The following is a 17576-nucleotide window of genomic DNA, read 5'->3' on the forward strand; positions in this document are numbered from 1 at the left end:
ATTGACATCCAACAACTGCAACCATTTTCTTGATGCTAACCTGGTTTAGGGTTTACCCCCGATTCCTATTGACTGCAGTTTTGCTGGAGATCCTTAATGCCACACTCGGTCAAATACAGCCTTGATCTCAAGTGCAGTCACTCTCATCTCCCCTATGTTATAGAGACACAAAGTCATAGAGGTGTACAGCATGGAAACAGATCCTTCAGTCCAACCCGTCCATGCCGACCAGATATCACAACCCAATCTAGTCCCACCTGCCAGCACCCGGCCCATATCCCTCCAAACCCTTCCTATTCATATACCCATCCAAATGCCCCTTAAATGTTGCAATTGTACCAGCCTCCACCGCTTCCTCTGGCAACTCATTCCATACACGTACCACCCTCTGTGTGAAAACATTGCCCATTAGGTCTCTTTTATATCTTTCCCCTCTCACCCTAAACCTATGCCCTCTAGTTCTGGACTCCCCGACCCCAGGGAAAAGACTTTGCCTATTTACCCTATCTATGCCCCACATAACTTTGTAAACCTCAGCCTCCGACACTCCAGGGAAAACAGCCCCAGCCTGTTCAGCCTCTCCCTATAGCTCAAATCCTCCAACCCTGGCAACATCCTCATAAATCTTTTCTGAACCCTTTCAAGTTTCACAACATCTTTCCGATAGGAAGGAGACAAGAATTGCTCGCAATATTCCAACAGTGGCCTAACCAATGTCTATACAGCCACAACATGACCTCCCAACTCCTGTAATCAATACACTGCCCAATAAAAGAAAGCATACCAAACATCTTCTTCATTATCCTATCTACCTGCAACTCAATTTTCAATGAGCTATGAACCTGCACTCCAAGGTTTCTTTGTTCAGCAACACTCCCGAGGACCTTACCATTATGTGTATAAGTCCTGCTAGGATTGGCTTTCCCAAAATGCAGCACTTCGCATTTATCTGAATTAAACTCCATCTGCCACTTGTCAGCCCATTGGCCCATCTGGTTGTAATCTCTGTTGTAATCTGAGGAATCCCTGTTCGCTGTCCACTACACCTCCAGTTTTGGTGTCATCTGCAAACTTACTAAATCTACCTCTTATGCTCGCATCCAAATCATTCATGTAAGTGACAAAAAGTAGAGGACTCTTCCCCGATCCTTGTGGCACTGCACTGGTCACAGGCCTCCAGTCTAAAAACAACCCTCCACCACCAACCTCTGTCTTCTACCTTTGAGCCAGTTCTCTATCCAAATGGCTAGTTCTCCCTGTATTCCATGAGATCTAACCTTGCTAATCAGTCTCCCATGGGGAACCTTGTCGAATGCCTTACTGAAGTCCATATAGATCACATCTACCTCATTAATGCTCTTTGTTACTTCTTCAAAAAACTCAATCATGTTTGCGAGACATGTGTTATTTAACTCTTTTGGTAAGGTGAGAGTGAGTTGCCTTGACATTACAATTCACAAGCTTGAAAAGAATGAGTCCAGGGTTCAGGAACTTCAGGTACATGCATAGATTAGAGACGACAAAAGGAGATTTAACAGAGGTTTTAAACTCATGAGGGGTCTGAACAAAGTAGTAAGGAAAGGAAGTCTGTTCCTGATGGTGTAAGCATCAAGAACCAAATACCAATTTGTTGTGTTGGCAAAAAATGCGATAATGAATGAAGATTTTTTTTGTGCAGCTCATGTTTAGGATCTGGACTGTTCTGAAGACAGTCTGATGGAGGAAGATTCAATCATGTTTTTCAAATGAGAATGGGTTAATTATCTGAAGCAAAATTTGCAAGGAAAAATTGTAGGAATAAAATTATGAGTTGTTCTTCCAGTGAACCAGCACAAATATGAGAGGTTGAATAATCTTCTTCTGTGCTGTAGTGATTCTATGATTCTATTCAATGATTCCTCAAGTAAGGAGCATGATGGAGTTTTGTGCAAAAGACATTTTTCTATGAGCCCATCAATTTCTGCTTTAATTATTACCCACAGTTGTCCTTTGTAGTTTCTCCATTTAACCTTCCTTAATTCCATTCCTATTTTCTTATCACTGGCTTTCTTTCCAACTGAATACTTTGTTCTTTGTATATAGTTTCTGACTACTATCTTAAAATTTATGATGTTGAGATCATTGTTCCTTATTCATTCTCCCAGACTTACTTCTCTTATCTGTTCTGACTCATTTCCCATTGGCTGCAGTTTATCCCCAATATTGCAACTGTTTCCTTATTGCAAAGTTGATTCATTTCTAATCCTTTGTTCATTATCAGCTGCTTCATTGCTGCAGCCATTATGTATTTATGATTTGTACATCTATTCTACTATTCTTTTTCTTTCTCTATTATTTTCAAACAGATTATAGCCTGCAATGCTTTAATGTCAATCCTGTCTTGTCTAGGATATTTGCCACTAGCTCCATTGACAACTATTTTCTTCCTCCGATGAGATGTTTCCAATGACTCATCCATTCAAACTGTGACTCGGCTGCTTGGACTGTCTGCTTCTCCTCCAAATACATGTATTCATAAGTAGTAGCTGACCTCAGTGTTTTCACTAATACTTCGACAAATAACCTCAGCAACACAATTATCAGCTTAAACTATGTCAAACTAGCAAAAGAAATTTTGGGTATTCCCAAATGTAATTATTAAGCCAGAGCAACAAGTGACAACACAATGAGCTCTCAGTAGTTGATTCACTTCTAGGTTGTCCTTACCGAAGCTTCATTGTACGGGGATTTTATCTTTGTGATTGGCCCTTCTCAAATTACCTGGTCAGTACATAAATACTTATTTTCCAGCTTCATATTTATTACCAAATAAAAAAACACTCATGTAGTTGCCTCACAAACAGTAAAGATAGCAAAGAACATAAATAATGTGGAAAGCCGTTTAAACTGCCCTGAGATGAACAGAAGATTCAATGAAACAGATCATTCTATAAGCACACAGTTAGTGGAACACTAAAAGCTGTATTTGCAGCATAGCAACCCCACCCCACCCACTCCCCCTGGCCCCTAAGACTAGAAACACCCACAAACTCACCATACCCCAAACATCTTGTTCCATCTTTCCACTGGTATAAACATTAAGAGTCATAGAGTCATAGAGATGTACAGCATGGAAACAGACCCTTCGGTCCAACCTGTCCATGCCGACCAGATATCACAACCCAATCTAGTCCCACCTGCCAGCACCCGGCCCATATCCCTCCAAACCCTTCCTATTCATATACCCATCCAAATGCCTCTTAAATGTTGCAACTATTTCTAAATACTGGGACTCCATCTATTTGGGCAGCACAGTTGCACTGACACCAGAAATAAAGACAGCAATTCAAGGTGGCTGTTAAGATCACCTTCTTAGGGGCCAATAAATGTTGGTCTTGTCAATGATGTTCACATGCCATGAGCAAGTGGAGATATTTGGACTGATATCTAAAAGCCTGGTCATAAATGTAGTTTGCAACAAGTGTTTTAAAAAAGGGGAGAGGCTTGGAGAGTCAGAGATGTACAGCATGGAAACAGACCCTTCGATCCAATTCATCCTCTTTCAGGCATCAAGGACCATGAGGCTGACATAGCTGTCTTATGTCAGCCAATCTCCCAAAACCTTTCCTTTACTTGCTGACTCCATCTGCTAATCACATCTGACTGAATGTTTGTCAGGTTCTCACCAGCCTCTTTGGCCTTCTCCTTTTTAAATCTTCTCTAACAGCCAGGGTCTCCTTACCTTCTATGACCCAACAAAATACATATAAGTTAAGCATCATGCCAAACTCTCCTGCTGCCCCTTTACCATTTTTGTTCCTTTCTTGGTCAGAAAGTAGCCCCCTGTGACCATAAACTATTCTCCAGTCCTCCACCAGCTTGGTCCTCCCTGAAACATGTTCTGGGAGATGGGGAGTGGAGTAAGACAAGTGGAGACAGTTTGGATATAGAGCACAAGAGTAGAGGGTGGGGTGAATGTGTCCAGTGGTGCTGGGGATGGTAAGGGGTTGCTGACACAAGCAGCTAGGTGGAAAGACACATACCTTTTGGATCCAATAGTCCTCACCTCAGCTTGGCTGCCATGTTTTCATAAGCTTCAGGAAATCCCACCACCCAGAGTTAAAAATCAGAATATGGCAGAACAAGGCAGGTTTTGTCCAGTACAATACTGCACATTTCAACCTGCCTGCTAGAGATTCCAGAGCATCCTCTTTATTGAGGATGAGTGACTGATTTTTTTTTGAAGTGGGGTGGGGGCATATAACTTATTTCCTGACATTATGGGCTCTTTCTATTGTGTGAAAAGTGGAACTTTGAATGACCCCTGTTCACCATGAAATTGAAGCTATCAAGAAACATTTGTTCACAAGAGTGATGCCCAGTGCAGGAAACGAGATATCCTAAAGGATAATGGGAATGTCTCTGGGGCTAAAAATCAGAGCAACAAGCTACGATTTTGGGTAATGGCATTGGGTTTTTTTAGTTTTTGTTGATGGGATACAGGCATCACTGGCTGAGCCAGTATTTGTTACCCACCCTTAGCTGCTCTGCCCTAAGTCCAAATCTGAACATGTCCCTCCACAAGCATTCAATGAACTCTTTAACAAGTTCCATTTCTTAGGTTAATTGATTGGGTAGCATCATAGGACCATGCTCTGGAGCTGGAAAGGCATTGTTAGACCAGCACGACAGCCAGCATTAGTATTTTCACGTCTCACCAGCAGCAGGGAAGACCTCAAAATTGAATTCACACTTTCTGTGTAACCCATTCGATGTTTCAGAACAATGGTACAAATACATAAAGGTACAATAAGCATTTTGTCTCTCACTCACAAAGGCAATTAAGCAAAAAGTCAAAACTTCTTCCTTGAAAACTTTTTCCCTTCAATTAATAGAAGTGAGTGTATACATAAACCATAAGACATTCATTTATAAAGCACTATCAAAATTGTTAAATCCCCCAAGGAACAACCCAGGAGTGTTATCAAATGAACACATGAATGGAACTTGGACAACTGATAACAAGACAACAAATCACCCCTGCTCCCAAACGCTTCCATTTGTATGGGCAAACCTGGATTTGACAGCAGTGTGTATTAGTCTTACTGCGTGATCTTTATGCTTTAAGACAATAAACTGATTAAATAAAAACAAATGGCTTTCTTTATGGCTTTCTGAAAGTTAGGTTAAGAGAGCACCTCCCAGCAATTAACGTGCTCCGTAAGAGAGCAAATTTATCGGGAATACCCTTGCTGACTTCTTCTTTAGATTTCTTTACTCAAGGTACACGGTCACATCCAGAGCCTCATATAATGGCCACAAGGTATGAAATGGCTTTGAAGAATTGCTTTGATGTTGTGTATTTTAATTAAACATTTGACAAGATAAATTCTGAGATTTAGAAGGGACCTAAGCGGTACCTTTTTCATGCAGAGGGTGGTGCATGTATGGAATGAGCTGCCAGAAGAAGTGGTGCAGGCTGGTACAATTACATTTAAAAGGCACCTGGATGGGTATATGAAAAGGAAGGGTCATAGAGAGGGATATGGCCCAAATGCTGGCAATATGTACTATATTTATTTAGGATATCTGGTCGGCATGGACAAATTGGACAAAGGATCTATTTCCATGCTGTACGGCTCTATGACTTTATGACTCCATGACTCTATATTGCCAGACTGTTTTGATTGAAGCATAATTTTACCTGGTGGAAAGCAAATGTAAATATTCTTTGCAATTGTGATAAATATTTATCTTCATTTAATTTTAGTGCAGAGTAGATGATCTGCTAGGTTCTTTGTTCATATTAATATTTAACCAGTTTTCATATAGAGCAGCTTTGCTTGACCAAAGAGCAAGAAAACTAGTAATATAATTTAACTTGCCAGATTCAACCTGTTCTAAGCAGGCACTATTGTCAAGCTTCCATCTGTAGGACAGCCCCTTGGTATGGCATTGTGGATTTCCCAATCTGCAAAATCACTGCACCTAATGAAACCACTTTATTTTTGTCTCAGTGCAACAGACGTTTATGTATCAACAGCAGATGTTATTTTGCTGGACACTAAGATGGGTAAGTTTGGAATCTGAAAACTCAATATCATGACTATGCTATGTGGCCTGTATGTGAAATTTGAGATCCTATTGGATAGATCTTTAGAAGACTGTTTTGCTGTGGCAGTACAATGCCATGTGACAATGGAGCGGGGTTGTGTATAACAAAATAGTTTTATATGCATCGTGTTTGTCATATATAGCATTAAATTTGAATGAAAATCTATGATTTCTGGATATTGATGGCTCTACTAATGGAAAAAGTGCTTTCCTAACCATGCTATCTATGACCCTCATAACCATATATGCTTCAATCAGATCCTCTCTCAGTCGTTGCTGCTTCAAGGAAAACAACACTGGCATATCCAATATCCCCTCATGGCTCATAGACTCTCCAGCCCAGGCAGCATCCTGGTGAATCTCCTCTGCATCATTTCTAATGTAATCACATCCTTCCTATACTGCATACAGTATTGCAGTTGTGATCTCACCAGCATTTTATACAGTTTGATTTGACTTATTATTTGATTTGATTTATTTTTGTCACATGTACCTAAGTGCAGTGAAAGGTTCTGTTTTGTGTGCAGTACAAGCAGATCATAACATACAAAGATCATGGGGGTGAGAGAGCAGAGCATGGAATACAAAGTTATAGCTGCAAAGAAGGTGCACAAAAAGCATGATCAACATTATATTTGAAATAAGAGAGGTCCATTCAGAAGTCTAATAACAGTGGAGAAGAAGCTATTCTTGAACCTGTGTCGGTACATGTGTTTAATCTTTTGTATCTTCTGCTTGATGGAAGAGGTTGGAAGAGATTATAACCAGGGTGGGAGGGGTCTTTGATGATGTTGGCTCCCTTTCTGCGGCAATGAGAAGTATAGATGGAGTCAATGGATGGAAGGTTGGCATGTGTAATGGTCTGACCTGTGTTTACAACTCTGTAGTTTCTTACGGTGTTTGGCAGAGCAGCTGTCAGACCACACCATGATGCATCCAGATAAAGTGCTTTCTATGGTACATCTGTAAAAGTTGGTGAGGATTCTTATGGAAATTCTGAATTTCCTTAGCCTCCTCAGGAAGAAGAGGTGCTGTTGTGCCTTCTTGCCTGTTGCATCGATGCGGGTGGACCTGGACAGATTGTTGGTTATCATCGCTCCTAGGGTCTTGACGCTCTCAACTGTCTCCACTTCAGCTCCATTGATGTAGATAGAGGTGTGCCCTCCTCCTAGTTTCCTGAAATCAATGATCAATTCTTTAGTTTTGCTGACATTGATGGAGAGATTATTATCTTTGCACCATGTCACCAAACACTCTGTCTCTTTCCTATATTCTGTCTCACCATTGTTTGATAACTGGCCTAAAACGGTGGTGTCATCAGTGAACCTATAGATGGATCTCAGACAAAATTTGGCAGACACAGTTATGAGTTTACAGGGAGTACAGTAGGGGACTGAGCAAGCATCCTTGTGGGGCACCAGTGTTGTCGTGGAAGAGGCACTGTTGGCTATCTTCACTGTGTGTCAGGAAGTTAAGGATCCAGTTGCAGAGGGCAGAGCAGAGAACTAGGTCTTGGAGTTTCAAGATTAGTTTGGTTAGGATTGTAGGATTGAAGGCAGAGCTGTAGTCAATAAGTAGAAGCCTGACATAGGATCTTTATTATTCAGATGTTTCACGGATGAGTGTAGGGCTATGGAAATGGTGTCTGCTGTGGGCCTGCTGCTTGGTGGGCAAATTGCAAGGGATTAAGGCAGGCTGAGAGGCTAGATCTGTTGTGAGCCATGACTAACCTCTTGATTAGTTCCAACATAACCTCCCTGCTCTTACATTCTATGCCTCATCTAACAACATTAAAAATCACACAACACCAGGTTATAGTCCATCAGGTTTATTTAGAAGTACAAGCTTTCAGAGTGCTGCTCCTTCGTCAGGTAGCTAGTGGGGCAGGATCATAGGACACAATCTGATCCTACCCCACTAGCTACCTGATGAAGGAGCAGCACTCTGATAGACAAAGATAAGTGATTCTATAACCAACAGATCAAATCTAAGCTCTGTAGTCCTGTCACATCAGTCTTGAATGTTAATGGACAATTAAACAACACATTGGGGGAGGAGACTCCACAAATATCTCCATCCACAATAATGGGAAAGCCCAGTAAATCATTGCAAAAGATAAGGCTAGAACATTTGCATCCATTTTCCACAAGTGCCAAGTGAATGATCCATCTCAACCTCTTCCAGAGGTCCCCATCATCATGGATGCCAGTCTTCAGCCAATTTCACTCATCTAATGTGACCAAGAAATGTCTAGAGACACTGGATATCACAAAGATGAGAGTCTTGACTCCTCAAATACGGAAGCAGTCCTTACCTGCTCTGACCTACATGTGACTCAAGGCTGATAACAATGTGGTCACTCTTAGCTGCCACAGGAATGGGTAATTGCCCACGAATAAAATGAATATGGTCAGACCAAATACAGGCAGTCCTTACACATAGGTGAGAATTACTTCAGGAGCCTCTCAGCCTACAGGCTTCATTTCTGGGATTTTCCACCAGAGCTGACAGGAAACCTGGATGCATCCACCCAAAAAAATGGCATGTGCATTTCGAGGACTTGCAAGTGACAGGATTACATCATAAAAGTATTTTTCATAATTTGCATCCTAGAAATGCTGGCCCTTTCGGAACATTTCACATGCCTATCATCAGAGTTGCAAGCAGTGGGCCGTCTTTGGTCATTTAAGGAGTCACTAAAGCCATAGAATCATACAGTCATAGAGATATACAGCACAGAAACAGATCCTTCGGTCCAACTTGTCCATGTCAACCAGATATCCAAAATAAATCTAGTCCTATTTGCCAGCACCTGGCCCATATCCCTCTAAACCCTTCCTATTCATATACCCATTCGGATGCCTTTTACATGTTGTAATTGTACTAGCCTCCACCACTTGTTCTGGCAGCTCATTCCATACATGCACCACCCTCTGTGTGAAAACATTGCTCCTTAGGTTCCTTTTATATCTTTCCCATCTCACCCTAAACCTATGCCCTCTAGTTCTGAACTCCTTCAGCCCAGGGAAAAGATCTTGTCTATTTACCCTATCCATGCCTCAGGATTTTATAAATCATGCAAGGTCACCTCACAGCCTCCGAATCTCCAGAGAAAACAGCCTCAGCCTATTCAGCCTCTCCCTATAGCTCAAATCCTCCAACCCTGGCAACATCCTCATAAATCTTTTCTGAACCCTTTCAAATTTCACCAGATCCTTCCTATAGGAGGGAGACCAGAATTGCACACAATATTCCAAAAGTGGCCTAACATATGTCCTGTACAGCTGCAACATGATCTCCCAACTTCTATACTCAATGCTCTGACCAATAAAAGAAAGCATACTAAACACCTTCTTAACTATCCTATCTACCTGACACTCCTCTTTCAAGGAGCTATGAACCTGTATCCAAGGTCTTTTTATTCAGTAAAACTCCCCATGATCTTTCAATTGAATGCAAAAGTCCTGCCCTGATTTATCTAAATTAAACTCCATCTGCCACTCCTCAGCCCTTTGGTCCATCTGATCAAGATCACATTGTACTCTGAGGTAAACTTCTTTGCTGTCCACTACACCTCCAATTTTGGTGTCATCTGCAAACTTACTAACCATATCTCCAGAAGTCTTCGCAACCAGTTGTAGGCAAACAATAATGCTGTAGGTTGGGACTGTCTGATTGAAAAATAACATTAAGGGCCATATCACATATATAGCTGATTCCCACAGCTTGCTTATCTACTTCAGCTGCAAGGCAAGAACAACAAAAACAGTCAGGTAACCCATCTAAAATATACAAAGTCTTCTATCGCTGAATATCTGTCAAGGTCAGGAACAAAATGTGATTCAAACAGGATTCCAATGGTATTACAGCAAGGGAATATCCTGAATCAAGTCTTAAATCCTTTATCTAAATTATATAAACAGGGTTGGACTTAGTTCAGGATGGTAGATAATAACATAAATCAACATGAATAATGGTGAACTGGTCATTAAAATGTGACATTTCAATTTAAGAGATGATCTGTGCTCAAACGAAACAGTGTAGATATAAATTGGTAAGATACTGCAAGTTCATGCCATGCCCCTGAAAGAAATTACCTTTGTTTTTGTATGGTTTTATAATTGCATGTTCCTGCATTAATATTTAAAATGATTGAAAGCCTATCTTTCACACACTTGCTATGAAGTGACCTGACCATGTACAGAATTTGTGGCACCTGGCTTTCATATTCATTAAAACAGTCCCTTTATAGTATAAACTTAAACAGTGCCCAAAAAATAACATGAAATTTCTGATCTTGCACTCATTAGGTTAAATGCGCTAATTTCAAATTTCAACAATCACAGCAACTTATGCCACAAGAGAAAAAGGATGGCTCTGATTGACTGAGGTATTGCCATAGAGAAAGCAAGTGTTAACCATCCAAGAGTTCCTTTGATTGTTTTTAATAAGAGTGCAGACCATACCCAACCATGTAGAGGGCAATGAAACAGATGTTTGGGAAGGCCACCATCACTTACAAGTTCATCTCCAAGTTACTCACTATTATTATGATCTCAGCTGATGTTATTAGTAAATAAGTCAGGTCCTAAACTGACATTTGGCTTGTTAGATTTCTTTTTGAACAAGCTAGTCTTTAACTAAAGCGCAAACACACAATGCTACAGATGTGGCTTTAACAATAAGGCAGAAACGTATTAGGCAAAAGAAAAGTTAAAACAGAATAAACTAAAATGAACATATTACACAATTTGACAGATTTCAAAACACATATTAAAATACTATGCCATAAATCTATTCCAACAGCATCCCTTTACAGTAATCACACACCAGAGAGAATTCCCTTCTCTGTAATATTTATATATTAGACTTTGTTCCTGATCTTGAGAGTCGGATAGCCTCATCCTTGAGTAATCACAGAATTGAAATTAGATGTTCTAAGCTTTGAATAACCCCTTCAGGATTTGAATCAAATAATTCAAAACGAAACCCTTATATTTAAGTCAACCTATTTCTATCTTCTCTGAACCAATTCCTTGCTCAATGACAACAATTTCAAATGTCAAGCTTCAACAGGGAAATCTGCAAACTGGCACCAAAAGGTTTAAGCTGTCAGTATTTCCCCAAGTAAAGAAATCAATCTCTGATCATTTTAACTGATAGCTGGCTAATATTTGTCAATGTTTATTCTGTCTGCTTGTAAAAATGCAAACAAATTCCCATTTACTCTCTGGGAATTCGCTCTTTCATAAAATTGTTTTTTTTTTAAATGAGCTACGCTCCAGAAATACTGACAAGTTAATCATTAAACCCTCTCATATCCACAACCTAAAATCCATGTCGTACTTGTTTAAAATCTAAACTCTAAAATAAATGATATTTTAAAAATACATAAATCACGCAAGTTACGTTATACCATTCAGATTTGGAGACATGTCATCATTCCTCCAGTTGCACTGGGTCAAAATCCCTAGAACTCACTGCCTAACAGCAACTGTGGGGCTGGATGCCCCTACACCAAATGGTCTGCAGCAATTCAATAAGACAGCTCACCACCACCTGCTGTAGCGCATTTTGGAATGGCAATAACTGCTGGTGCATTCAGTAAGTGAATGAATGATTGAATAAAAGAATCAATAATCAAAAACAAAATAGGGGAGATGATAGCAGAGTGGTAATGTCACTGGAATAGCATAACGTTCTAGGGACATATATTTGAATGTCACTATGGAAAATAATGTAATTTGAACTCAACAAAATTTGAAGTTATAAAAACTTACTGAACTTGGTCTACAATTATTGTGGATTGTTGTAAAAACCCATCTGTTTCACTGATGCCATTTAGGAAAGGAAATTTGCCGTTCGTCCTTAGCTGGTCTGGCCTATATGTGATCCCACAGCAAAGCAGCTTTTTCTTAACTGCCCTCTGAAAAGGCCTAGCAAGTCACTGCATTCAAAGGAAATTAGGAATTGCAACAAAATTGACAGTGGCATCCACACCATATATATATATATATAGACTAAAATGCTAAGAATAGAACTTTCAGTCTGATTGTTGGACATTGTAATAGGGCCTATATTTTGGACATTACCTGTGCTGTGAGTAACCTGAAACTGTCTGATACTCGGTATCTAGAATCTTTCTCATCTTTAAAAACAAACAATTACATCAATGGCGAACTTAGTCTTGCCCTGACCCAGCAGCCAAAACAAAGTGAACTCAAGAGACCAAGGTAAGTTGGAAACCTTTTTAACAAAATCCATTTGTGGGATTGAACCACATTTCTGTGTCACATATCATCCAGACCAGGTAAGAATATCAGTTTCCTTCCCTGAAGGATATTAGTGAATCAGATGGGTTTTCCCTGACAATCGATTCATCCAGATTAATTCCATTATTAGTATTTCCCAGATCTTTTACTTGTTTTACGTGTGTAACCCTAACCCACCTGGAACTCTGGATTAACAGTCCAGTGATAATATCACTAGGCAGTTGTCTCCGCTCAGCTGGGCATAAATCACGAAACAAAATGAGGACCTTCAAGTTGATGTGACTCATTGCAATATTTCATAGTGAATAAGCCTTCTTCAGGTCCAGTTTGTTCAAAATATTAGGAAGAATGATTTTGTGATTTCTGCACTTTTCTAAACATTTGTAGTTTGTTCACTGAATTTGTTACTATTTTATTCCACTTCTTGAATGCAGGTTCCACTGTTTATGAGATTGCCATGTTGTTAGTGAGTGGGGTGATCCTTCTGATAACTGGTATTGCCACACTGGTGAAAATGCTTAGAAAGTAAGTTTGAATAATTACTATTTAAAGGCATTCCCAATGGCTGTGTTAGAGTTGGGTGACAATCTGAGTTACATGAATAGATGTTAATTGTGCAATTGTTGGGTTTTGAATCAGGTATAATCATGTACATATTGCAGTTCCAGGTTACTATCTGAACAAATAAATAGATAGTTCAGATGTACACAGAGCTTCCTTTGTGGGTGCACAAGGGTCAGTCATACCTATAATGTTAGCAAAAACATTTTCCCTTTCCTATTGTTTAACAGTTTGAAAATAAAGTTTAAGATGCTTCTGGGTAGTCACACTGACTACTTGGGAACATTTGAGAGGAAGTGGTGTATTTTTGCTTTTTTTTATTGGACTAGTAATCCACAGCATTAGGCTATTGCTCTGAGGACATGGGTTCAAATCCCGTCATAGCAGATGGTGAAATTTGAGCTAATTAAAATTTAGAATTAAATTAAAAATGTTAGTCTAATCATGGCCATGTAACCACTGTTGACTATTCTAGAAACTCAACTGATTCACTAATGCCCTGTAGAGAAAGAAATCAATTAATCTTATGTGATCTGCCCAATATGTGACTCCAGACCCACAGCAAAGTAGTTGGCTCTTAATTGCCCTCTGAATTTGGACAAGCAACATACTTTTTTTGCATCAAACTGCTACAAAGTCTAAACTAAGAAATGAAACCTGGTTGGACCATCTGGCATTGACTGAGGCACCAAAAATGGCAACTGCAAATACAGATCCATTGACCCTGCAAAGTCCTCTTTATTAACCTCTGAGTCCTCTGAGGGCTTGTACCAAAATTGAGAGAGCTGTCCCACAGTCCAGTCAAGCCACAACTTGTCATTATCTCACAATGTCACAGACACCATTATCACTATCTCTTGGTTTGTCCTGTTCCACCAGCAGGACAGACCCACCAAAGATGGTACCATATTTTATACAGTTGGAAAGGAGTTACCCTCAGAGTATTCATCATTAATTCTGGACACCATGAATTGTTGTGGCATCAGGTCAAACATGGGCAAGGTAAACTTCCTGGTAATTACTACCTACCACTCCCTCTCAGTACTCTTCCATGTTGAACATAATTTGGAGGAAGCACTTAAGTTGTAAGGACACAGAATGTACTCTGGGTAGGTGACTTCAATGTCCATTACCAATAGTGGTTTGGTAGCTCCACTGCTGACTGAGCTGGTTGAGACCTAAATGCTAGATTGGGTTTATGGCAGGTGATTGGGAGAACAAGAATAGGGAAAAAATTACTTGATGGTGTTGTCACCCATCCACCTGTCACAGATGTTGTCCATGCTTGATGGTAATGGTAGAAGTGACAACTGTGCAATCCTTATGGAGACAAAGTCTCCTCTTCACATTGACAACACCCTCCATTATGTTGTGTGGCACTATCTTTGTGCTAAACAGGACAGATTTTGAATAGTTCCAGCAACTCAAGGCTGTGCATCCATGAGGAGCTACATATCATCAACAGCAGAATTTTGTTCAACTCCAATCTGTAACCTAATACACTGGCATATTGTTTTCAGACGTTTCGCCACCATACTAGGTAACATCATCAGTGAGCCTCCTGTGAAGCGCTAGTGTTCTGTCCCGCTTTCTATTTATGTGTCTTCGTCCCTTAAGGTGGGTGATATCATTTCCGGTTCTTTTTCTCAGAGGTTGGTAAATAGAGTCCAAATCAATGTGTTTATTGACGGATTTCTGGTTTGAATGCCAGACCACTAAGAATTCCCATGTGTGTCTCTGTTTAGCTTGTCATAGGATGGATGCGTTGTCCCAGTTGAAATGGTATCCTTCGTCTGTGTATGAGGATACTAATGATAGTGGGTCATGTCGTTTGTTGGCTAGTTGGTGTTCGTGTGTCATGATAGATAGTTTTATGCCTGTCAGTCCAATGTAATGTTTGTTATAGTGCTTGCAAACACTATGCCAGACAAGCAGAAAGCTAGCCACCAGGATACATGAACACCAACTAGCCAACAAACGACATGACCAACTATCACTAGCATCTTTACACACAGATGAAGGATACCATTTCAACTGGGACAATGCATCCATCCTATGACAAGCTAAACAGAGACACACATGGGAATTCTTAGTGGCCTGGCATTCAAACCAGAACTCCGTCAATAAACACATTGATTTGGACTCCATTTACCAACCTCTGAGAAAAAGAACCAGAAATGATATCACCCACCTTAATGGACCAAGATTGGGAGAACAAGAAAAGGGAAAAATTTTCTTGATGGTGTTGTCACCCATCCAACTGTCACAGATGTTGTCCATGCTTGATGGTAATGGTAGAAGTGACAACTGTGCAATCCTTATGGAGACAAAGTCTCCTCTACACATTGACAACACCCTCCATTATGTTGTGTGGCACTATCTTTGTGCTAAACAGGACAGATTTTGAATAGTTCCAGCAACTCAAGGCTGTGCATCCATGAGGAGCTACATGTCATCAACAGCAGAATTTTGTTCAACTCCAATCTGTAACTTAATACACTGGCATATCCTCTACCATACCACTACCAACAAACTGGGACGGTTCAGTGAAGAATGCAGAAAGGCAAACAAGGAACAGCACCAGGCATCCCCTAAAAATATGGTGTCAACCTAGTGAAGATGCTACTAGATAGAACTACTTCTACCCTAAACAAGAGAGGGAGTATGCAGTAGGGAGTGCAAAGTAATTCTCACAAGCATTGACCAGATTCTACAGGCCTGCCGTATTTGGTCATCAATGTGGTGGATAAAAAACTAATGGGAGTTGCAGTATCCACAAATATTCCCATTTTCAATGATAGAGGTGCCCAGCATATATGTGCAAAAAACAAAGCTGAAGAATCTGCATCTATATTAAGGTGGTGTCGAGGTATCATCACTGAACTAGTAATCCAGTGCCTCTGGCGAATGCTTTGGGGACCTGGGTTTAATTTGCACCATGAAATCTGATTTCAATAAAATCTGGTAACCATTCTCAATTGTCATTACAAAAAGTCCCATCCGGTTCACTAATGTTCTTTAAGGAGGGAAATCTGCCATCCTTATCTGGTCTGGTCTATATGTGACTCCAGATCTACAAATATGGTTGACCCTTGATGACAAGGTGGCATTAAATCAAATATTAGATCAGGAGCTCAGCAAAACTGGAATTAATGGGTATTGGGGGGAAATTCTCTGCTCTTTGGAATTATACCTGGCACAAAGTAACTGAGCAGTTGAGAATGGTGCTGAACATTGTGCAATCATTGGGAAACAGACCCACTTCTGACCTTATGATGGAGGGAAGGTCATGGATGAAGCAACTGAAGCTGATCGGGCTGAGGACACTACCCTGAAGAACCCCCACAGAGGTATCCTGGAGCTGAGATGATTGATTTTCAACAAACACAACCATCTTCCTTTGTAGGCATCCTTGTAAGAAGATTCGCAGTAGGGTCCTGGTGGTGAAATCCCATCATAACTATTCCTCTTACAGCTGATTGTTAACCTCCCTCACTGCTCCTTTGTTTCTGTACCTCTTTATTTTCTGAGCATTGATGAGATTCTATTTGATTTCAGGTACTTGAAGGAAGCCAGATCGTTAGAAGAAGCCAGTACCGGAGTAGTCGTGACGGTAACCTACAACCATGAGAAAAATAGCCAAAATACAAGTTCACCACCGTATCTGTCCAACCAATCACACAGCTCCTGTACTTGTGAACCAAAGGACAAAAAGTATCAAGAGAAACATGTGCAGAGAAGTGCTTCACCGATATACCCAACTGAATGTGTCATCAATGACATCCATATTACTATTCATCAAACACAGTGATATTAGTTACATACATGCATAAGCTCAGCTCTTCTTGACTCAGGCTGTTCTTTTCAACCCATTCCTTTTTCCCATACAAAGAGCAGTCAGTGTTAAAACTGTTAATGCTGTGTTCATTTTATGTCTGAGAAATACAGAGTGGTGCAGGAGCTAGTCAAGAGGAGAACTGAGGGTCTTAAAAATAAGACTAGGCATACATAACCGAATATTCAGTGGAACAGGTTGGCTGCCACACTTTTGAGGCCATGAAAATAGCATTTCAAGGAAGTCAAGGACTGGCAAGTCTGCTCTGCCATTTAACACAATCCAACTTCAACTCCATCTTCCTGCCCAATCCTCGTAGCAGTTGATACATTGAGAAACCAACAATTTGTTTATCCCAGTCTTTGTTACCATGATGGAGCATCCACAGCCATTTGGGGCACATAATTCCCTAGATTTACAATCTTTTGAGCAAAGTAATTTCTTTTTGTCACAGTCCTAATAATGCTTCCTTTTCTGAGGCCCTGTGTTTTTAGATTTCTCGACCAATGCAAAGAATCTCTCAGCATCTACCTGTCCAGCTCTTTCAGAGTCTTGTATGCCACTTATCCCCACATATGTAACCAATTTACTCAGCTACTCATCACTGAACAACCTTTCATCACAGGGATCAATCTAGTGAATGTTTGCCACACATCTCGCCACATCCCATGCCATTCAGATCCCTGTAAGACTCTCCACATAGTGTTTCCCTCTTCCAGACATCCTACTCTCCTCTGCAACACCAAGTGCAAGACATACATCAAAAATAAATTCCTACAATACTTTTCAAAACCATAGACACCACAATGTATTTT

At 40.3% G+C, this 17576-nt stretch overlaps 1 protein-coding gene across 1 annotated transcript in view; it reads left to right on the forward strand.

The window, feature by feature from the left end:
• Positions 1-16587, forward strand: part of skor2 (SKI family transcriptional corepressor 2) — a 108889-nt gene extending 92302 nt beyond the window's left edge. Inside the window, exon 11 of the mRNA XM_072574921.1 lies at positions 16485-16587. The gene's annotated coding sequence lies outside the window, so the exon portion shown is untranslated. The remainder of the gene's footprint in view (positions 1-16484) is intronic.
• The last annotated feature ends 989 nt before the right edge of the window (positions 16588-17576 follow it).

The sequence above is a fragment of the Chiloscyllium punctatum genome, chromosome 1 (genome assembly GCF_047496795.1).
Source record: "Chiloscyllium punctatum isolate Juve2018m chromosome 1, sChiPun1.3, whole genome shotgun sequence".
Lineage (NCBI taxonomy): Eukaryota > Metazoa > Chordata > Chondrichthyes > Orectolobiformes > Hemiscylliidae > Chiloscyllium > Chiloscyllium punctatum.